Consider the following 19,564-nt stretch of genomic DNA (forward strand, 5'->3'; position numbering starts at 1 on the left):
AAAATATGTTTAACAGATGGGAAGTTCTTGGACAGAAACCGTTTGTCGAAATTCTGTTTGATGCTAGGCACACGAAGAAGGAAAAGACAATTTTTAAAGCTATGGTAGGTAGACGAGTTCTTTTGGAGAAAGCAAATATTGGAGCTCAACCGAACACCTCTCATGGAACTATCGATAGAATAGAAGGATATCAACTTCTCTTCTGTTGAGAATAAAAGAAATCATTCCCCACTAGATTTCAAAGTCAAGATATGACACCACGTGCTACCCCACTCGACAGCCCAACAACAACACCAAATGCTGTGTAGTTGCTTTGTTCTTATCGTCTTTTGACTTATGGCCATATCGTCATAGTCTATAACACTGGTGGCTGTCAAGGGGAGCAGATGGGTTCATAAGTATACAAATAAAATAAACACTGGGAAACAAGAAAAATATGGACTCTGATGCTTCACATATATGTTGGTTGGACTCTGGGTGTGTGTGTCTACATGCTAAAGTTTACATCTACGTCCTGTTGAGGCTGGGTTCGTTTGTTGCCATTAGTTCATTTTAATCTCCTAAAGTTTTCTGACCTGGTCCAAGCAATGATCGAGCAACTGTACTCCCAACTCATGATTGGACTGTCATAAAAACTCATTGACTGCCATTAAGTCCAGCTTTATCGTCTCTATTGTTCCACTGTTTCACAGTAACCCTCCCCCCCCCCCAAAAAAAATACCTTTTCAATCCTTAGTCCGTTGTTCTCGGTAATTTGGTCACCTGGTCACTCATCACACCGGGAATTTAAACTTCACCCCTAACTCATTTTTCTTACTCACCATCCATTCTTTAAAAAAAATGCTATTCATTTGTCATTTCCTACCCCCCCCCCCCAACCCCACCCTGAATGACCTCAGTCGAACATAGTGTCACATAAAAGGCAAGAAAAGCTGCTTTGAATGACGCCTCCTCCAATATAACGTAAGTACTCCATCTTGGGATGTGACTGACTCTGATACAGATAGAGAATTGCATCAAAGTTCAGGTACTTCCTGGAGTAGTGGAATGATCCAACTAATTTTCTAAATTTTTGAGATGAGGAATGATTATTCATATTATTTGGATGCTTCATCTTAAGTGTCATTTGTGCAAAGTTTCGGTCGATGGAACCTCCAAGCGTGATGCTGTGTTTGATATTGAGAAAGGGTTAAAACCATACTTCCAAGGTTTCATATTTAGACTCTAGTTAAAAATAAAAATTAAAATCAAAAAATATAAAAACAATAAACAAAACACTATTTTTAAAATATTTATAATGAAAAAATGATTTAAAATGCAAAAAATAATATCGTTTTTTGATGTTTGACTGTATATATAAAAATGACATTATTTTTGCACCAACCTAATAGAGCTATTAGTCAATTTTACGTTCTTGAAATATAATTTGTGAAACTAAGTATTGTTATCAAAACACATCCTAAAGAGATGCTATTTTTAATTTTTATATTAATATTTATTATATTTATTATACAAACGTCCTAAAGAAATTTTTATATTAATATTTATTATATTTAGTATGAAAACGTCCTAAAGAAATTCTTATATTAATATTTATTATATTTAGTATGAAAACGTCCTAAAGAAATTTTTATATTAATATTTATTATATTTAGTATGAAAACGTCCTCAATAAATTTTTATATTAATATTTATTATATTTAGTATGAAAACGTCCTAAAGAAAGTTTTATATTAATATTTATTATATTTAGTATTAAAACGTCCTAAAGAAATTTTTATATTAATATTTATTATATTTATTATATTTATTATATTTATTATATTTATTATTAAATCGTCATAAAGAAATTTTTATATTAATATTTATTATATTTATTATATTTAGTATATTTATTATTAAATCGTCATAAAGAAATTTTTATATTAATATTTATTATATTTAGTATGAAAACGTCCTAAAGAAATTTTTATATTAATATTTATTATATTTAGTATGAAAACGTCCTAAAGAAATTTTTATATTAATATTTATTATATTTAGTATGAAAACGTCCTCAATAAATTTTTATATTAATATTTATTATATTTAGTATGAAAACGTCTTAAAGAAATTTTTATATTAATATTTATTATATTTAGTATGAAAACGTCCTAAAGAAATTTTTATATTAATATTTATTATATTTAGTATGAAAACGTCCTCAATAAATTTTTATATTAATATTTATTATATTTAGTATGAAAACGTCCTCAATAAATTTTTATATTAATATTTATTATATTTAGTATGAAAACGTCCTCAATAAATTTTTATATTAATATTTATTATATTTAGTATGAAAACGTCCTAAAGAAATTTTTATATTAATATTTATTATATTTAGTATGAAAACGTCCTCAATAAATTTTTATATTAATATTTATTATATTTAGTACGAAAACGTCCTCAATAAATTTTTATATTAATATTTATTATATTTAGTATGAAAACGTCCTCAATAAATTTTTATATTAATATTTATATATTTAGTATGAAAACGTCCTCAATAAATTTTTATATTAATATTTATTATATTTAGTATGAAAACGTCCTAAAGAAATTTTTATATTAATATTTATTATATTTAGTACGAAAACGTCCTAAAGAAATTTTTATATTAATATTTATTATATTTAGTATGAAAACGTCCTCAATAAATTTTTATATTAATATTTATTATATTTAGTATGAAAACGTCCTCAATAAATTTTTATATTAATATTTATTATATTTAGTATGAAAACGTCCTAAAGAAATTTTTATATTAATATTTATTATATTTAGTACGAAAACGTCCTAAAGAAATTTTTATATTAATATTAATTATATTTAGTATGAAAACGTCCTCAATAAATTTTTATATTAATATTTATTATATTTAGTATGAAAACGTCCTCAATAAATTTTTATATTAATATTTATTATATTTAGTATGAAAACGTCCTCAATAAATTTTTATATTAATATTTATTATATTTAGTACGAAAACGTCTTAAAGAAATTTTTATATTAATATTTATTATATTTAGTATGAAAACGTCCTCAATAAATTTTTATATTAATATTTATTATATTTAGTATGAAAACGTCCTAAAGAAATTTTTATATTAATATTTATTATATTTAGTACGAAAACGTCCTAAAGAAATTTTTATATTAATATTTATTATATTTAGTATGAAAACGTCCTCAATAAATTTTTATATTAATATTTATTATATTTAGTACGAAAACGTCTTAAAGAAATTTTTATATTAATATTTATTATATTTAGTATGAAAACGTCCTCAATAAATTTTTATATTAATATTTATTATATTTAGTATGAAAACGTCCTCAATAAATTTTTATATTAATATTTATTATATTTAGTACGAAAACGTCCTAAAGAAATTTTTATATTAATATTTATTATATTTAGTATGAAAACGTCCTCAATAAATTTTTATATTAATATTTATTATATTTAGTACGAAAACGTCTTAAAGAAATTTTTATATTAATATTTATTATATTTAGTATGAAAACGTCCTCAATAAATTTTTATATTAATATTTATTATATTTAGTATGAAAACGTCCTCAATAAATTTTTATATTAATATTTATTATATTTAGTACGAAAACGTCCTAAAGAAATTTTTATATTAATATTTATTATATTTAGTATGAAAACGTCCTCAATAAATTTTTATATTAATATTTATTATATTTAGTACGAAAACGTCTTAAAGAAATTTTTATATTAATATTTATTATATTTAGTATGAAAACGTCCTCAATAAATTTTTATATTAATATTTATTATATTTAGTATGAAAACGTCCTCAATAAATTTTTATATTAATATTTATTATATTTAGTATGAAAACGTCTTAAAGAAATTTTTATATTAATATTTATTATATTTAGTATGAAAACGTCTTAAAGAAATTTTTATATTAATATTTATTATATTTAGTATGAAAGCGTCCTCAATAAATTTTTATATTAATATTTATTATATTTAGTACGAAAACGTCCTAAAGAAATTTTTATATTAATATTTATTATATTTAGTACGAAAACGTCCTCAATAAATTTTTATATTAATATTTATTATATTTAGTATGAAAACGTCTTAAAGAAATTTTTATATTAATATTTATTATATTTAGTATGAAAGCGTCCTCAATAAATTTTTATATTAATATTTATTATATTTAGTACGAAAACGTCCTAAAGAAATTTTTATATTAATATTTATTATATTTAGTACGAAAACGTCCTCAATGAATTTTTATATTAATATTTATTATATTTAGTATGAAAGCGTCCTCAATAAATTTTTATATTAATATTTATTATATTTAGTATGAAAACGTCCTCAATAAATTTTTATATTAATATTTATTATATTTAGTATGAAAACGTCCTAAAGAAATTCTTATATTAATATTTATTATATTTAGTATGAAAACGTCCTAAAGAAATTTTTATATTAATATTTATTATATTTAGTATGAAAACGTTCTAAAGAAATTTTATATTAATATTTATTATATTTAGTATGAAAACGTTCTAAAGAAATTTTTATATTAATATTTATTATATTTAGTATGAAAACGTCCTCAATAAATCTTTATATTAATATTTATTATATTTATTATTAAAACGTCATAAATAAATTTTTATATTAATATTTATTATATTTAGTATGAAAACGTCCTCAATAAATCTTTATATTAATATTTATTATATTTATTATTAAAACGTCTTAAAGAAATTTTTATATTAATATTTATTATATTTAGTATGAAAGCGTCCTCAATAAATTTTTATATTAATATTTATTATATTTAGTATGAAAACGTCCTCAATAAATTTTTATATTAATATTTATTATATTTAGTATGAAAACGTCCTCAATAAATTTTTATATTAATATTTATTATATTTAGTATGAAAACGTCCTCAATAAATTTTTATATTAATATTTATTATATTTAGTACGAAAACGTCTTAAAGAAATTTTTATATTAATATTTATTATATTTAGTATGAAAACGTCCTCAATAAATTTTTATATTAATATTTATTATATTTAGTATGAAAACGTCCTAAAGAAATTTTTATATTAATATTTATTATATTTAGTACGAAAACGTCCTAAAGAAATTTTTATATTAATATTTATTATATTTAGTATGAAAACGTCCTCAATAAATTTTTATATTAATATTTATTATATTTAGTATGAAAACGTCCTCAATAAATTTTTATATTAATATTTATTATATTTAGTATGAAAACGTCCTCAATAAATTTTTATATTAATATTTATTATATTTAGTACGAAAACGTCCTAAAGAAATTTTTATATTAATATTTATTATATTTAGTATGAAAACGTCCTCAATAAATTTTTATATTAATATTTATTATATTTAGTACGAAAACGTCTTAAAGAAATTTTTATATTAATATTTATTATATTTAGTATGAAAACGTCCTCAATAAATTTTTATATTAATATTTATTATATTTAGTATGAAAACGTCCTCAATAAATTTTTATATTAATATTTATTATATTTAGTACGAAAACGTCCTAAAGAAATTTTTATATTAATATTTATTATATTTAGTATGAAAACGTCCTCAATAAATTTTTATATTAATATTTATTATATTTAGTACGAAAACGTCTTAAAGAAATTTTTATATTAATATTTATTATATTTAGTATGAAAACGTCCTCAATAAATTTTTATATTAATATTTATTATATTTAGTATGAAAACGTCCTCAATAAATTTTTATATTAATATTTATTATATTTAGTACGAAAACGTCCTAAAGAAATTTTTATATTAATATTTATTATATTTAGTACGAAAACGTCCTCAATAAATTTTTATATTAATATTTATTATATTTAGTATGAAAACGTCTTAAAGAAATTTTTATATTAATATTTATTATATTTAGTATGAAAACGTCCTCAATAAATTTTTATATTAATATTTATTATATTTAGTATGAAAACGTCCTCAATAAATTTTTATATTAATATTTATTATATTTAGTATGAAAACGTCATAAATAAATTTTTATATTAATATTTATTATATTTAGTACGAAAACGTCTTAAAGAAATTTTTATATTAATATTTATTATATTTAGTATGAAAACGTCCTCAATAAATTTTTATATTAATATTTATTATATTTAGTATGAAAACGTCCTCAATAAATTTTTATATTAATATTTATTATATTTAGTACGAAAACGTCCTAAAGAAATTTTTATATTAATATTTATTATATTTAGTATGAAAACGTCCTCAATAAATTTTTATATTAATATTTATTATATTTAGTACGAAAACGTCTTAAAGAAATTTTTATATTAATATTTATTATATTTAGTATGAAAACGTCCTCAATAAATTTTTATATTAATATTTATTATATTTAGTATGAAAACGTCCTCAATAAATTTTTATATTAATATTTATTATATTTAGTACGAAAACGTCCTAAAGAAATTTTTATATTAATATTTATTATATTTAGTATGAAAACGTCCTCAATAAATTTTTATATTAATATTTATTATATTTAGTACGAAAACGTCTTAAAGAAATTTTTATATTAATATTTATTATATTTAGTATGAAAACGTCCTCAATAAATTTTTATATTAATATTTATTATATTTAGTATGAAAACGTCCTCAATAAATTTTTATATTAATATTTATTATATTTAGTATGAAAACGTCTTAAAGAAATTTTTATATTAATATTTATTATATTTAGTATGAAAACGTCTTAAAGAAATTTTTATATTAATATTTATTATATTTAGTATGAAAGCGTCCTCAATAAATTTTTATATTAATATTTATTATATTTAGTACGAAAACGTCCTAAAGAAATTTTTATATTAATATTTATTATATTTAGTACGAAAACGTCCTCAATAAATTTTTATATTAATATTTATTATATTTAGTATGAAAACGTCTTAAAGAAATTTTTATATTAATATTTATTATATTTAGTATGAAAGCGTCCTCAATAAATTTTTATATTAATATTTATTATATTTAGTACGAAAACGTCCTAAAGAAATTTTTATATTAATATTTATTATATTTAGTATGAAAGCGTCCTCAATGAATTTTTATATTAATATTTATTATATTTAGTATGAAAGCGTCCTCAATAAATTTTTATATTAATATTTATTATATTTAGTATGAAAACGTCCTCAATAAATTTTTATATTAATATTTATTATATTTAGTATGAAAACGTCCTAAAGAAATTCTTATATTAATATTTATTATATTTAGTATGAAAACGTCCTAAAGAAATTTTTATATTAATATTTATTATATTTAGTATGAAAACGTTCTAAAGAAATTTTATATTAATATTTATTATATTTAGTATGAAAACGTTCTAAAGAAATTTTTATATTAATATTTATTATATTTAGTATGAAAACGTCCTCAATAAATCTTTATATTAATATTTATTATATTTATTATTAAAACGTCATAAATAAATTTTTATATTAATATTTATTATATTTAGTATGAAAACGTCCTCAATAAATCTTTATATTAATATTTATTATATTTATTATTAAAACGTCTTAAAGAAATTTTTATATTAATATTTATTATATTTAGTATGAAAGCGTCCTCAATAAATTTTTATATTAATATTTATTATATTTAGTATGAAAACGTCCTCAATAAATTTTTATATTAATATTTATTATATTTAGTATGAAAACGTCCTAAAGAAATTCTTATATTAATATTTATTATATTTAGTATGAAAACGTCCTAAAGAAATTTTTATATTAATATTTATTATATTTAGTATGAAAACGTCCTAAAGAAATTTTTATATTAATATTTATTATATTTAGTATGAAAACGTTCTAAAGAAATTTTATATTAATATTTATTATATTTAGTATGAAAACGTTCTAAAGAAATTTTATATTAATATTTATTATATTTAGTATGAAAACGTCCTCAATAAATCTTTATATTAATATTTATTATATTTATTATTAAAACGTCATAAATAAATTTTTATATTAATATTTATTATATTTAGTATGAAAACGTCCTAAAGAAATTTGTATATTAATATTTATTATATTTAGTTTGAAAACCTCCTAAAGAAATTTTTATATTAATATTTATTATATTTAGTTTTAAAACGTCCTCAATAAATTTTTATATTAATATTTATTATATTTATTATTAAAACGTCATAAATAAATTTTTATATTAATATTTATTATATTTAGTATGAAAACGTTCTAAAGAAATTTTTATATTAATATTTATTATATTTAGTATGAAAACGTTCTAAAGAAATTTTATATTAATATTTATTATATTTAGTATGAAAACGTCCTCAATAAATTTTTATATTAATATTTATTATATTTAGTATGAAAACGTCCTCAATAAATTCTTATATTAATATTTATTATATTTAGTATGAAAACGTCCTAAATAAATTTTTATATTAATATTTATTATATTAAGTATGAAAACGTCCTAAAGAAATTTTTATATTAATATTTATTATATTTAGTATGAAAACGTCCTAAAGAAATTCTTATATTAATATTTATTATATTTAGTACGAAAACGTCCTAAAGAAATTTTTATATTAATATTTATTATATTTAGTATGAAAACGTCCTAAAGAAATTTTTATATTAATATTTATTATATTTAGTATGAAAACGTTCTAAAGAAATTTTATATTAATATTTATTATATTTAGTATGAAAACGTTCTAAAGAAATTTTATATTAATATTTATTATATTTAGTATGAAAACGTCCTCAATAAATTTTTATATTAATATTTTTTATATTTATTATAAAAACGTCATAAATAAATTTTTATATTAATATTTATTATATTTAGTATGAAAACGTCCTAAAGAAATTTGTATATTAATATTTATTATATTTAGTTTGAAAACGTCCTAAAGAAATTTTTATATTAATATTTATTATATTTAGTATGAAAACGTCCTCAATAAATTTTTATATTAATATTTATTATATTTAGTACGAAAACGTCCTCAATAAATTTTTATATTAATATTTATTATATTTAGTACGAAAACGTCTTAAAGAAATTTTTATATTAATATTTATTATATTTAGTATGAAAACGTCCTCAATAAATTTTTATATTAATATTTATTATATTTAGTATGAAAACGTCCTCAATAAATTTTTATATTAATATTTATTATATTTAGTACGAAAACGTCCTAAAGAAACTTTTATATTAATATTTATTATATTTAGTTTGAAAACGTCCTAAAGAAATTTTTATATTAATATTTATTATATTTAGTACGAAAACGTCCTCAATAAATTTTTATATTAATATTTATTATATTTAGTATGAAAACGTCTTAAAGAAATTTTTATATTAATATTTATTATATTTAGTATGAAAGCGTCCTCAATAAATTTTTATATTAATATTTATTATATTTAGTACGAAAACGTCCTAAAGAAATTTTTATATTAATATTTATTATATTTAGTACGAAAACGTCCTCAATAAATTTTTATATTAATATTTATTATATTTAGTATGAAAACGTCTTAAAGAAATTTTATATTAATATTTATTATATTTAGTATGAAAACGTCCTCAATAAATTTTTATATTAATATTTATTATATTTAGTATGAAAACGTCCTAAAAAAAATTTTATATTAATATTTATTATATTTAGTATGAAAACGTCCTCAATAAATTTTTATATTAATATTTATTATATTTAGTATGAAAACGTCCTCAATAAATTTTTATATTAATATTTATTATATTTAGTATGAAAACGTCCTCAATAAATTTTTATATTAATATTTATTATATTTAGTATGAAAACGTCCTAAAGAAATTTTATATTAATATTTATTATATTTAGTATGAAAACGTCCTCAATAAATTTTTATATTAATATTTATTATATTTATTATTAAAACGTCATAAATAAATTTTTATATTAATATTTATTATATTTAGTATGAAAACGTTCTAAAGAAATTTTTATATTAATATTTATTATATTTAGTATGAAAACGTTCTAAAGAAATTTTATATTAATATTTATTATATTTAGTATGAAAACGTCCTCAATAAATTTTTATATTAATATTTATTATATTTAGTATGAAAACGTCCTCAATAAATTCTTATATTAATATTTATTATATTTAGTATGAAAACGTCCTAAATAAATTTTTATATTAATATTTATTATATTAAGTATGAAAACGTCCTAAAGAAATTTTTATATTAATATTTATTATATTTAGTATGAAAACGTCCTAAAGAAATTCTTATATTAATATTTATTATATTTAGTACGAAAACGTCCTAAAGAAATTTTTATATTAATATTTATTATATTTAGTATGAAAACGTCCTAAAGAAATTTTAATATTAATATTTATTATATTTAGTATGAAAACGTTCTAAAGAAATTTTATATTAATATTTATTATATTTAGTATGAAAACGTTCTAAAGAAATTTTATATTAATATTTATTATATTTAGTATGAAAACGTCCTCAATAAATTTTTATATTAATATTTATTATATTTATTATAAAAACGTCATAAATAAATTTTTATATTAATATTTATTATATTTAGTATGAAAACGTCCTAAAGAAATTTGTATATTAATATTTATTATATTTAGTTTGAAAACGTCCTAAAGAAATTTTTATATTAATATTTATTATATTTAGTATGAAAACGTCCTCAATAAATTTTTATATTAATATTTATTATATTTAGTACGAAAACGTCTTAAAGAAATTTTTATATTAATATTTATTATATTTAGTATGAAAACGTCCTAAAGAAATTTTTATATTAATATTTATTATATTTAGTATGAAAACGTCCTAAAGAAATTTTTATATTAATATTTATTATATTTAGTACGAAAACGTCCTCAATAAATTTTTATATTAATATTTATTATATTTATTATTACAACGTCCTAAAGAAATTTTTATATTAATATTAATTATATTTAGTATGAAAACGTCCTAAAGAAATTTTTATATTAATATTTATAATATTTATTATTACAACGTCCTAAAGAAATTTTTATATTAATATTTATTATATTTAGTTTGAAAACGTCTTAAAGAAATTTTTATATTAATATTTATTATATTTAGTATGAAAACGTCTTAAAGAAATTTTTATATTAATATTTATTATATTTAGTATGAAAACGTCTTAAAGAAATTTTTATATTAATATTTATTATATTTAGTTTGAAAACGTCCTAAAGAAATTTTTATATTAATATTTATTATATTTAGTTTGAAAACGTCTTAAAGAAATTTTTATATTAATATTTATTATATTTAGTTTGAAAACGTCATAAAGAAATTTTTATATTAATATTTATTATATTTAGTATGAAAACGTCATAAAGAAATTTTTATATTAATATTTATTATATTTAGTATGAAAACGTCCTAAAGAAATTTTTATATTAATATTTATTATATTTAGTATGAAAACGTCATAAAGAAATTTTTATATTAATATTTATTATATTTAGTATGAAAACGTCCTAAAGAAATTTTTATATTAATATTTATTATATTTAGTATGAAAACGTCCTAAAGAAATTTTTATATTAATATTTATTATATTTAGTATGAAAACGTCCTAAAGAAATTTTTATATTAATATTTATTATATTTAGTATGAAAACGTCATAAAGAAATTTTTATATTAATATTTATTATATTTATTATTAAAACGTCATAAAGAAATTTTTATATTAATTTTTATTATATTTAGTTTGAAAACGTCCTAAAGAAATTTTTATATTAATATTTATTATATTTAGTATGAAAACGTCATAAAGTAATTCTTATATTAATATTTATTATATTTAGTATGAAAACATCTTAAAGAAATTTTTATATTAATATTTATTATATTTAGTTTGAAAACATCTTAAAGAAATTTTTATATTAATATTTATTATATTTTGTTTGAAAACGTCCTAAAGAAATTTTTATATTAATATTTATTATATTTAGTATGAAAACGTCTTAAAGAAATTTTTATATTAATATTTATTATATTTAGTATGAAAACGTCCTAAAGAAATTTTTATATTAATATTTATTATATTTAGTTTGAAAACGTCTTAAAGAAATTTTTATATTAATATTTATTATATTTAGTATGAAAACATCTTAAAGAAATTTTTATATTAATATTTATTATATTTAGTATGAAAACGTCCTAAAGAAATTTTTATATTAATATTTATTATATTTAGTTTGAAAACGTCCTAAAGAAATTCTTATATTAATATTTATTATATTTAGTATGAAAACGTCTTAAAGAATTTTTATATTAATATTTATTATATTTAGTATGAAAACGTCTTAAAGAAATTTTTATATTAATATTTATTATATTTAGTATGAAAACGTCTTAAAGAAATTTTTATATTAATATTTATTATATTTAGTATGAAAACGTCTTAAAGAAATTTTTATATTAATATTTATTATATTTAGTATGAAAACGTCTTAAAGAAATTTTTATATTAATATTTATTATATTTAGTTTGAAAACATCTTAAAGAAATTTTTATATTAATATTTATTATATTTAGTATGAAAACATCTTAAAGAAATTTTTATATTAATATTTATTATATTTAGTATGAAAACGTCTTAAAGAAATTTTTATATTAATATTTATTATATTTAGTATGAAAACGTCTTAAAGAAATTTTTATATTAATATTTATTATATTTAGTATGAAAACGTCTTAAAGAAATTTTTATATTAATATTTATTATATTTAGTAGTAAAACGTCCTAAAGAAATTTTTATATTAATATTTATTATATTTAGTTTGAAAACGTCCTAAAGAAATTTTTATATTAATATTTATTATATTTAGTATGAACACGTCCTAAAGAAATTTTTATATTAATATTTATTATATTTAGTTTGAAAACGTCCTAAAGAAATTTTTATATTAATATTGATTATATTTAGTATGAAAACGTCTTAAAGACATTTTCATATTAATATTTATTATATTTAGTATGAAAACGTCCTAAAGAAATTTTTATATTAATATTTATTATATTTATTATTAAAACGTCATAAAGAAATTTTTATATTAATATTTATTATATTTAGTTTGAAAACGTCCTAAAGAAATTTTTATATTAATATTTATTATATTTAGTTTGAAAACGTCTTAAAGACATTTTCATATTAATATTTATTATATTTAGTATGAAAACGTCATAAAGAAATTTTTATATTAATATTTATTATATTTAGTATGAAAACGTCCTAAAGAAATTTTTATATTAATATTTATTATATTTAGTATGAAAACGTCCTAAAGAAATTTTTATATTAATATTTATTATATTTAGTTTGAAAACGTCCTAAAGAAATTTTTATATTAATATTTATTATATTTAGTTTGAAAACATCTTAAAGAAATTTTTATATTAATATTTATTATATTTAGTTTGAAAACGTCCTAAAGAAATTTTTATATTAATATTTATTATATTTAGTATGAAAACGTCTTAAAGAAATTTTTATATTAATATTTATTATATTTAGTATGAAAACGTCCTAAAGAAATTTTTATATTAATATTTATTATATTTAGTATGAAAACGTCCTAAAGAAATTTTTATATTAATATTTATTATATTTAGTATGAAAACGTCTTAAAGAATTTTTATATTAATATTTATTATATTTAGTATGAAAACGTCTTAAAGAAATTTTTATATTAATATTTATTATATTTAGTATGAAAACGTCTTAAAGAAATTTTTATATTAATATTTATTATATTTAGTATGAAAACGTCATAAAGAAATTTTTATATTAATATTTATTATATTTAGTTTGAAAACGTCCTAAAGAAATTTTTATATTAATATTTATTATATTTAGTATGAACACGTCCTAAAGAAATTTTTATATTAATATTTATTATATTTAGTTTGAAAACGTCCTAAAGAAATTCTTATATTAATATTTATTATATTTAGTATGAAAACGTCCTAAAGAAATTTTTATATTAATATTTATTATATTTAGTTTGAAAACGTCCTAAAGAAATTCTTATATTAATATTTGTTATATTTAGTATGAAAACGTCTTAAAGAATTTTTATATTAATATTTATTATATTTAGTATGAAAACGTCTTAAAGAAATTTTTATATTAATATTTATTATATTTAGTTTGAAAACGTCCTAAAGAAATTTTTATATTAATATTTATTATATTTAGTATGAACACGTCCTAAAGAAATTTTTATATTAATATTTATTATATTTAGTTTGAAAACGTCCTAAAGAAATTTTTATATTAATATTTATTATATTTAGTATGAAAACGTCTTAAAGACATTTTCATATTAATATTTATTATATTTAGTATGAAAACGTCCTAAAGAAATTTTTATATTAATATTTATTATATTTATTATTAAAACGTCATAAAGAAATTTTTATATTAATATTTATTATATTTAGTTTGAAAACGTCCTAAAGAAATTTTTATATTAATATTTATTATATTTAGTTTGAAAACGTCTTAAAGACATTTTCATATTAATATTTATTATATTTAGTATGAAAACGTCCTAAATAAATTTTTATATTAATATTTATTATATTTAGTATGAAAACGTCATAAAGAAATTTGTATATTTATATTTATTATATTTAGTATGAAAACGTCCTAAAGAAATTTTTATATTAATATTTATTATATTTAGTATGAAAACGTCCTAAAGAAATTTTTATATTAATATTTATTATATTTAGTATGAAAACGTCCTAAAGAAATTTGTATATTAATATTTATTATATTTAGTATGAAAACGTCCTAAAGAAATTCTTATATTAATATTTATTATATTTAGTATCAAAACGTCCTAAAGAAATTTTTATATTAATATTTATTATATTTAGTATCAAAACGTCCTAAAGAAATTTTTATATTAATATTTATTATATTTATTATATTTATAATAATTAGTACGAAAACGTCATAAAGAATTTTTATATTAATATTTATTATATTTAGTTTGAAAACGTCCTAAAGAAATTTTTATATTTATATTTATTATATGTATTATTAAAACGTCCTAAAGAAATTTTTATATTAATTTTTATTATATTTAGTATGAAAACGTCCTAAAGAAATTTGTATATTAATATTTATTATATTTAGTATGAAAACGTCCTAAAGAAATTTTTATATTAATATTTATTATATGTATTATTAAAACGTCCTAAAGAAATTTTTATATTAATTTTTATTATATTTAGTATGAAAACGTCCTAAAGAAATTTGTATATTAATATTTATTATATTTAGTATGAAAACGTCCTAAAGAAATTTGTATATTAATATTTATTATATTTAGTATGAAAACGTCCTCAATAAATTTTTATATTAATATTTATTATATTTAGTATGAAAACGTCATAAAGAAATTTGTATATTAATATTTATTATATTTAGTATGAAAACGTCCTAAAGAAATTTGTATATTAATATTTATTATATTTAGTATGAAAACGTCCTAAAGAAATTTTTATATTAATATTTATTATATTTAGTATGAAAACGTCCTAAAGAAATTTTTATATTAATATTTATTATATTTAGTATGAAAACGTCCTAAAGAAATTTGTATATTAATATTTATTATATTTAGTTTGAAAACGTCATAAAGAAATTTTTATATTAATATTTATTATATTTAGTATGAAAACGTCCTAAAGAAATTTTTATATTAATATTTATTATATTTAGTTTGAAAACGTCATAAAGAAATTTTTATATTAATATTTATTATATTTAGTATGAAAACGTCCTAAAGAAATTTTTATATTAATATTTATTATATTTAGTATGAAAACGTCATAAAGAAATTTGTATATTAATATTTATTATATTTAGTATGAAAACGTCCTAAAGAAATTTTTATATTAATATTTATTATATTTAGTATGAAAACGTCCTAAATAAATTTTTATATTAATATTTATTATATTTAGTTTGAAAACGTCATAAAGAAATTTTTATATTAATATTTATTATATTTAGTATGAAAACGTCCTAAATAAATTTTTATATTAATATTTATTATATTTAGTATGAAAACGTCCTAAATAAATTTTTATATTAATATTTATTATATTTAGTATGAAAACGTCATAAAGAAATTTTTATATTAATATTTATTATATTTAGTTTGAAAACGTCATAAAGAAATTTTTATATTAATATTTATTATATTTAGTATGAAAACGTCCTAAAGAAATTTGTATATTAATATTTATTATATTTAGTATGAAAACGTCATAAAGAAATTTTTATATTAATATTTATTATATTTAGTATGAAAACGTCCTAAAGAAATTTTTATATTAATATTTATTATATTTAGTATGAAAACGTCCTAAAGAAATTTTTATATTAATATTTATTATATTTAGTATGAAAACGTCCTAAAGAAATTTTTATATTAATATTTATTATATTTAGTATGAAAACGTCATAAAGAAATTTTTATATTAATATTTATTATATTTATTATTAAAACGTCATAAAGAAATTTTTATATTAATTTTTATTATATTTAGTTTGAAAACGTCCTAAAGAAATTTTTATATTAATATTTATTATATTTAGTATGAAAACGTCCTAAAGAAATTTTTATATTAATATTTATTATATTTAGTTTGAAAACGTCCTAAAGAAATTTTTATATTAATATTTATTATATTTAGTTTGAAAACATCTTAAAGAAATTTTTATATTAATATTTATTATATTTAGTTTGAAAACGTCCTAAAGAAATTTTTATATTAATATTTATTATATTTAGTATGAAAACGTCTTAAAGAAATTTTTATATTAATATTTATTATATTTAGTATGAAAACGTCCTAAAGAAATTTTTATATTAATATTTATTATATTTAGTATGAAAACGTCCTAAAGAAATTTTTATATTAATATTTATTATATTTAGTATGAAAACGTCTTAAAGAATTTTTATATTAATATTTATTATATTTAGTATGAAAACGTCTTAAAGAAATTTTTATATTAATATTTATTATATTTAGTATGAAAACGTCTTAAAGAAATTTTTATATTAATATTTATTATATTTAGTATGAAAACGTCATAAAGAAATTTTTATATTAATATTTATTATATTTAGTTTGAAAACGTCCTAAAGAAATTTTTATATTAATATTTATTATATTTAGTATGAACACGTCCTAAAGAAATTTTTATATTAATATTTATTATATTTAGTTTGAAAACGTCCTAAAGAAATTCTTATATTAATATTTATTATATTTAGTATGAAAACGTCCTAAAGAAATTTTTATATTAATATTTATTATATTTAGTTTGAAAACGTCCTAAAGAAATTCTTATATTAATATTTGTTATATTTAGTATGAAAACGTCTTAAAGAATTTTTATATTAATATTTATTATATTTAGTATGAAAACGTCTTAAAGAAATTTTTATATTAATATTTATTATATTTAGTTTGAAAACGTCCTAAAGAAATTTTTATATTAATATTTATTATATTTAGTATGAACACGTCCTAAAGAAATTTTTATATTAATATTTATTATATTTAGTTTGAAAACGTCCTAAAGAAATTTTTATATTAATATTTATTATATTTAGTATGAAAACGTCTTAAAGACATTTTCATATTAATATTTATTATATTTAGTATGAAAACGTCCTAAAGAAATTTTTATATTAATATTTATTATATTTATTATTAAAACGTCATAAAGAAATTTTTATATTAATATTTATTATATTTAGTTTGAAAACGTCCTAAAGAAATTTTTATATTAATATTTATTATATTTAGTTTGAAAACGTCTTAAAGACATTTTCATATTAATATTTATTATATTTAGTATGAACACGTCCTAAATAAATTTTTATATTAATATTTATTATATTTAGTATGAAAATTTCATAAAGAAATTTGTATATTAATATTTATTATATTTAGTATGAAAACGTCCTAAAGAAATTTTTATATTAATATTTATTATATTTAGTATGAAAACGTCCTAAAGAAATTTTTATATTAATATTTATTATATTTAGTATGAAAACGTCCTCAATAAATTTTTATATTAATATTTATTATATTTAGTATGAAAACGTCCTAAAGAAATTCTTATATTAATATTTATTATATTTAGTATCAAAACGTCCTAAAGAAATTTTTATATTAATATTTATTATATTTAGTATCAAAACGTCCTAAAGAAATTTTTATATTAATATTTATTATATTTATTATATTTATAATAATTAGTACGAAAACGTCATAAAGAATTTTTATATTAATATTTATTATATTTAGTTTGAAAACGTCCTAAAGAAATTTTTATATTTATATTTATTATATGTATTATTAAAACGTCCTAAAGAAATTTTTATATTAATTTTTATTATATTTAGTATGAAAACGTCCTAAAGAAATTTGTATATTAATATTTATTATATTTAGTATGAAAACGTCCTAAAGAAATTTTTATATTAATATTTATTATATGTATTATTAAAACGTCCTAAAGAAATTTTTATATTAATTTTTATTATATTTAGTATGAAAACGTCCTAAAGAAATTTGTATATTAATATTTATTATATTTAGTATGAAAACGTCCTAAAGAAATTTGTATATTAATATTTATTATATTTAGTATGAAAACGTCCTCAATAAATTTTTATATTAATATTTATTATATTTAGTATGAAAACGTCATAAAGAAATTTGTATATTAATATTTATTATATTTAGTATGAAAACGTCCTAAAGAAATTTGTATATTAATATTTATTATATTTAGTATGAAAACGTCCTAAAGAAATTTTTATATTAATATTTATTATATTTAGTATGAAAACGTCCTAAAGAAATTTTTATATTAATATTTATTATATTTAGTATGAAAACGTCCTAAAGAAATTTGTATATTAATATTTATTATATTTAGTTTGAAAACGTCATAAAGAAATTTTTATATTAATATTTATTATATTTAGTTTGAAAACGTCATAAAGAAATTTTTATATTAATATTTATTATATTTAGTATGAAAACGTCCTAAAGAAATTTTTATATTAATATTTATTATATTTAGTTTGAAAACGTCATAAAGAAATTTTTATATTAATATTTATTATATTTAGTATGAAAACGTCCTAAAGAAATTTTTATATTAATATTTATTATATTTAGTATGAAAACGTCCTAAAGAAATTTGTATATTAATATTTATTATATTTAGTTTGAAAACGTCATAAAGAAATTTTTATATTAATATTTATTATATTTAGTATGAAAACGTC

The sequence above is a fragment of the Euprymna scolopes genome, chromosome 41, assembly GCF_053919585.1.
Source record: "Euprymna scolopes isolate OS-2025 chromosome 41, ASM5391958v1, whole genome shotgun sequence".
NCBI lineage: Eukaryota > Metazoa > Mollusca > Cephalopoda > Sepiida > Sepiolidae > Euprymna > Euprymna scolopes.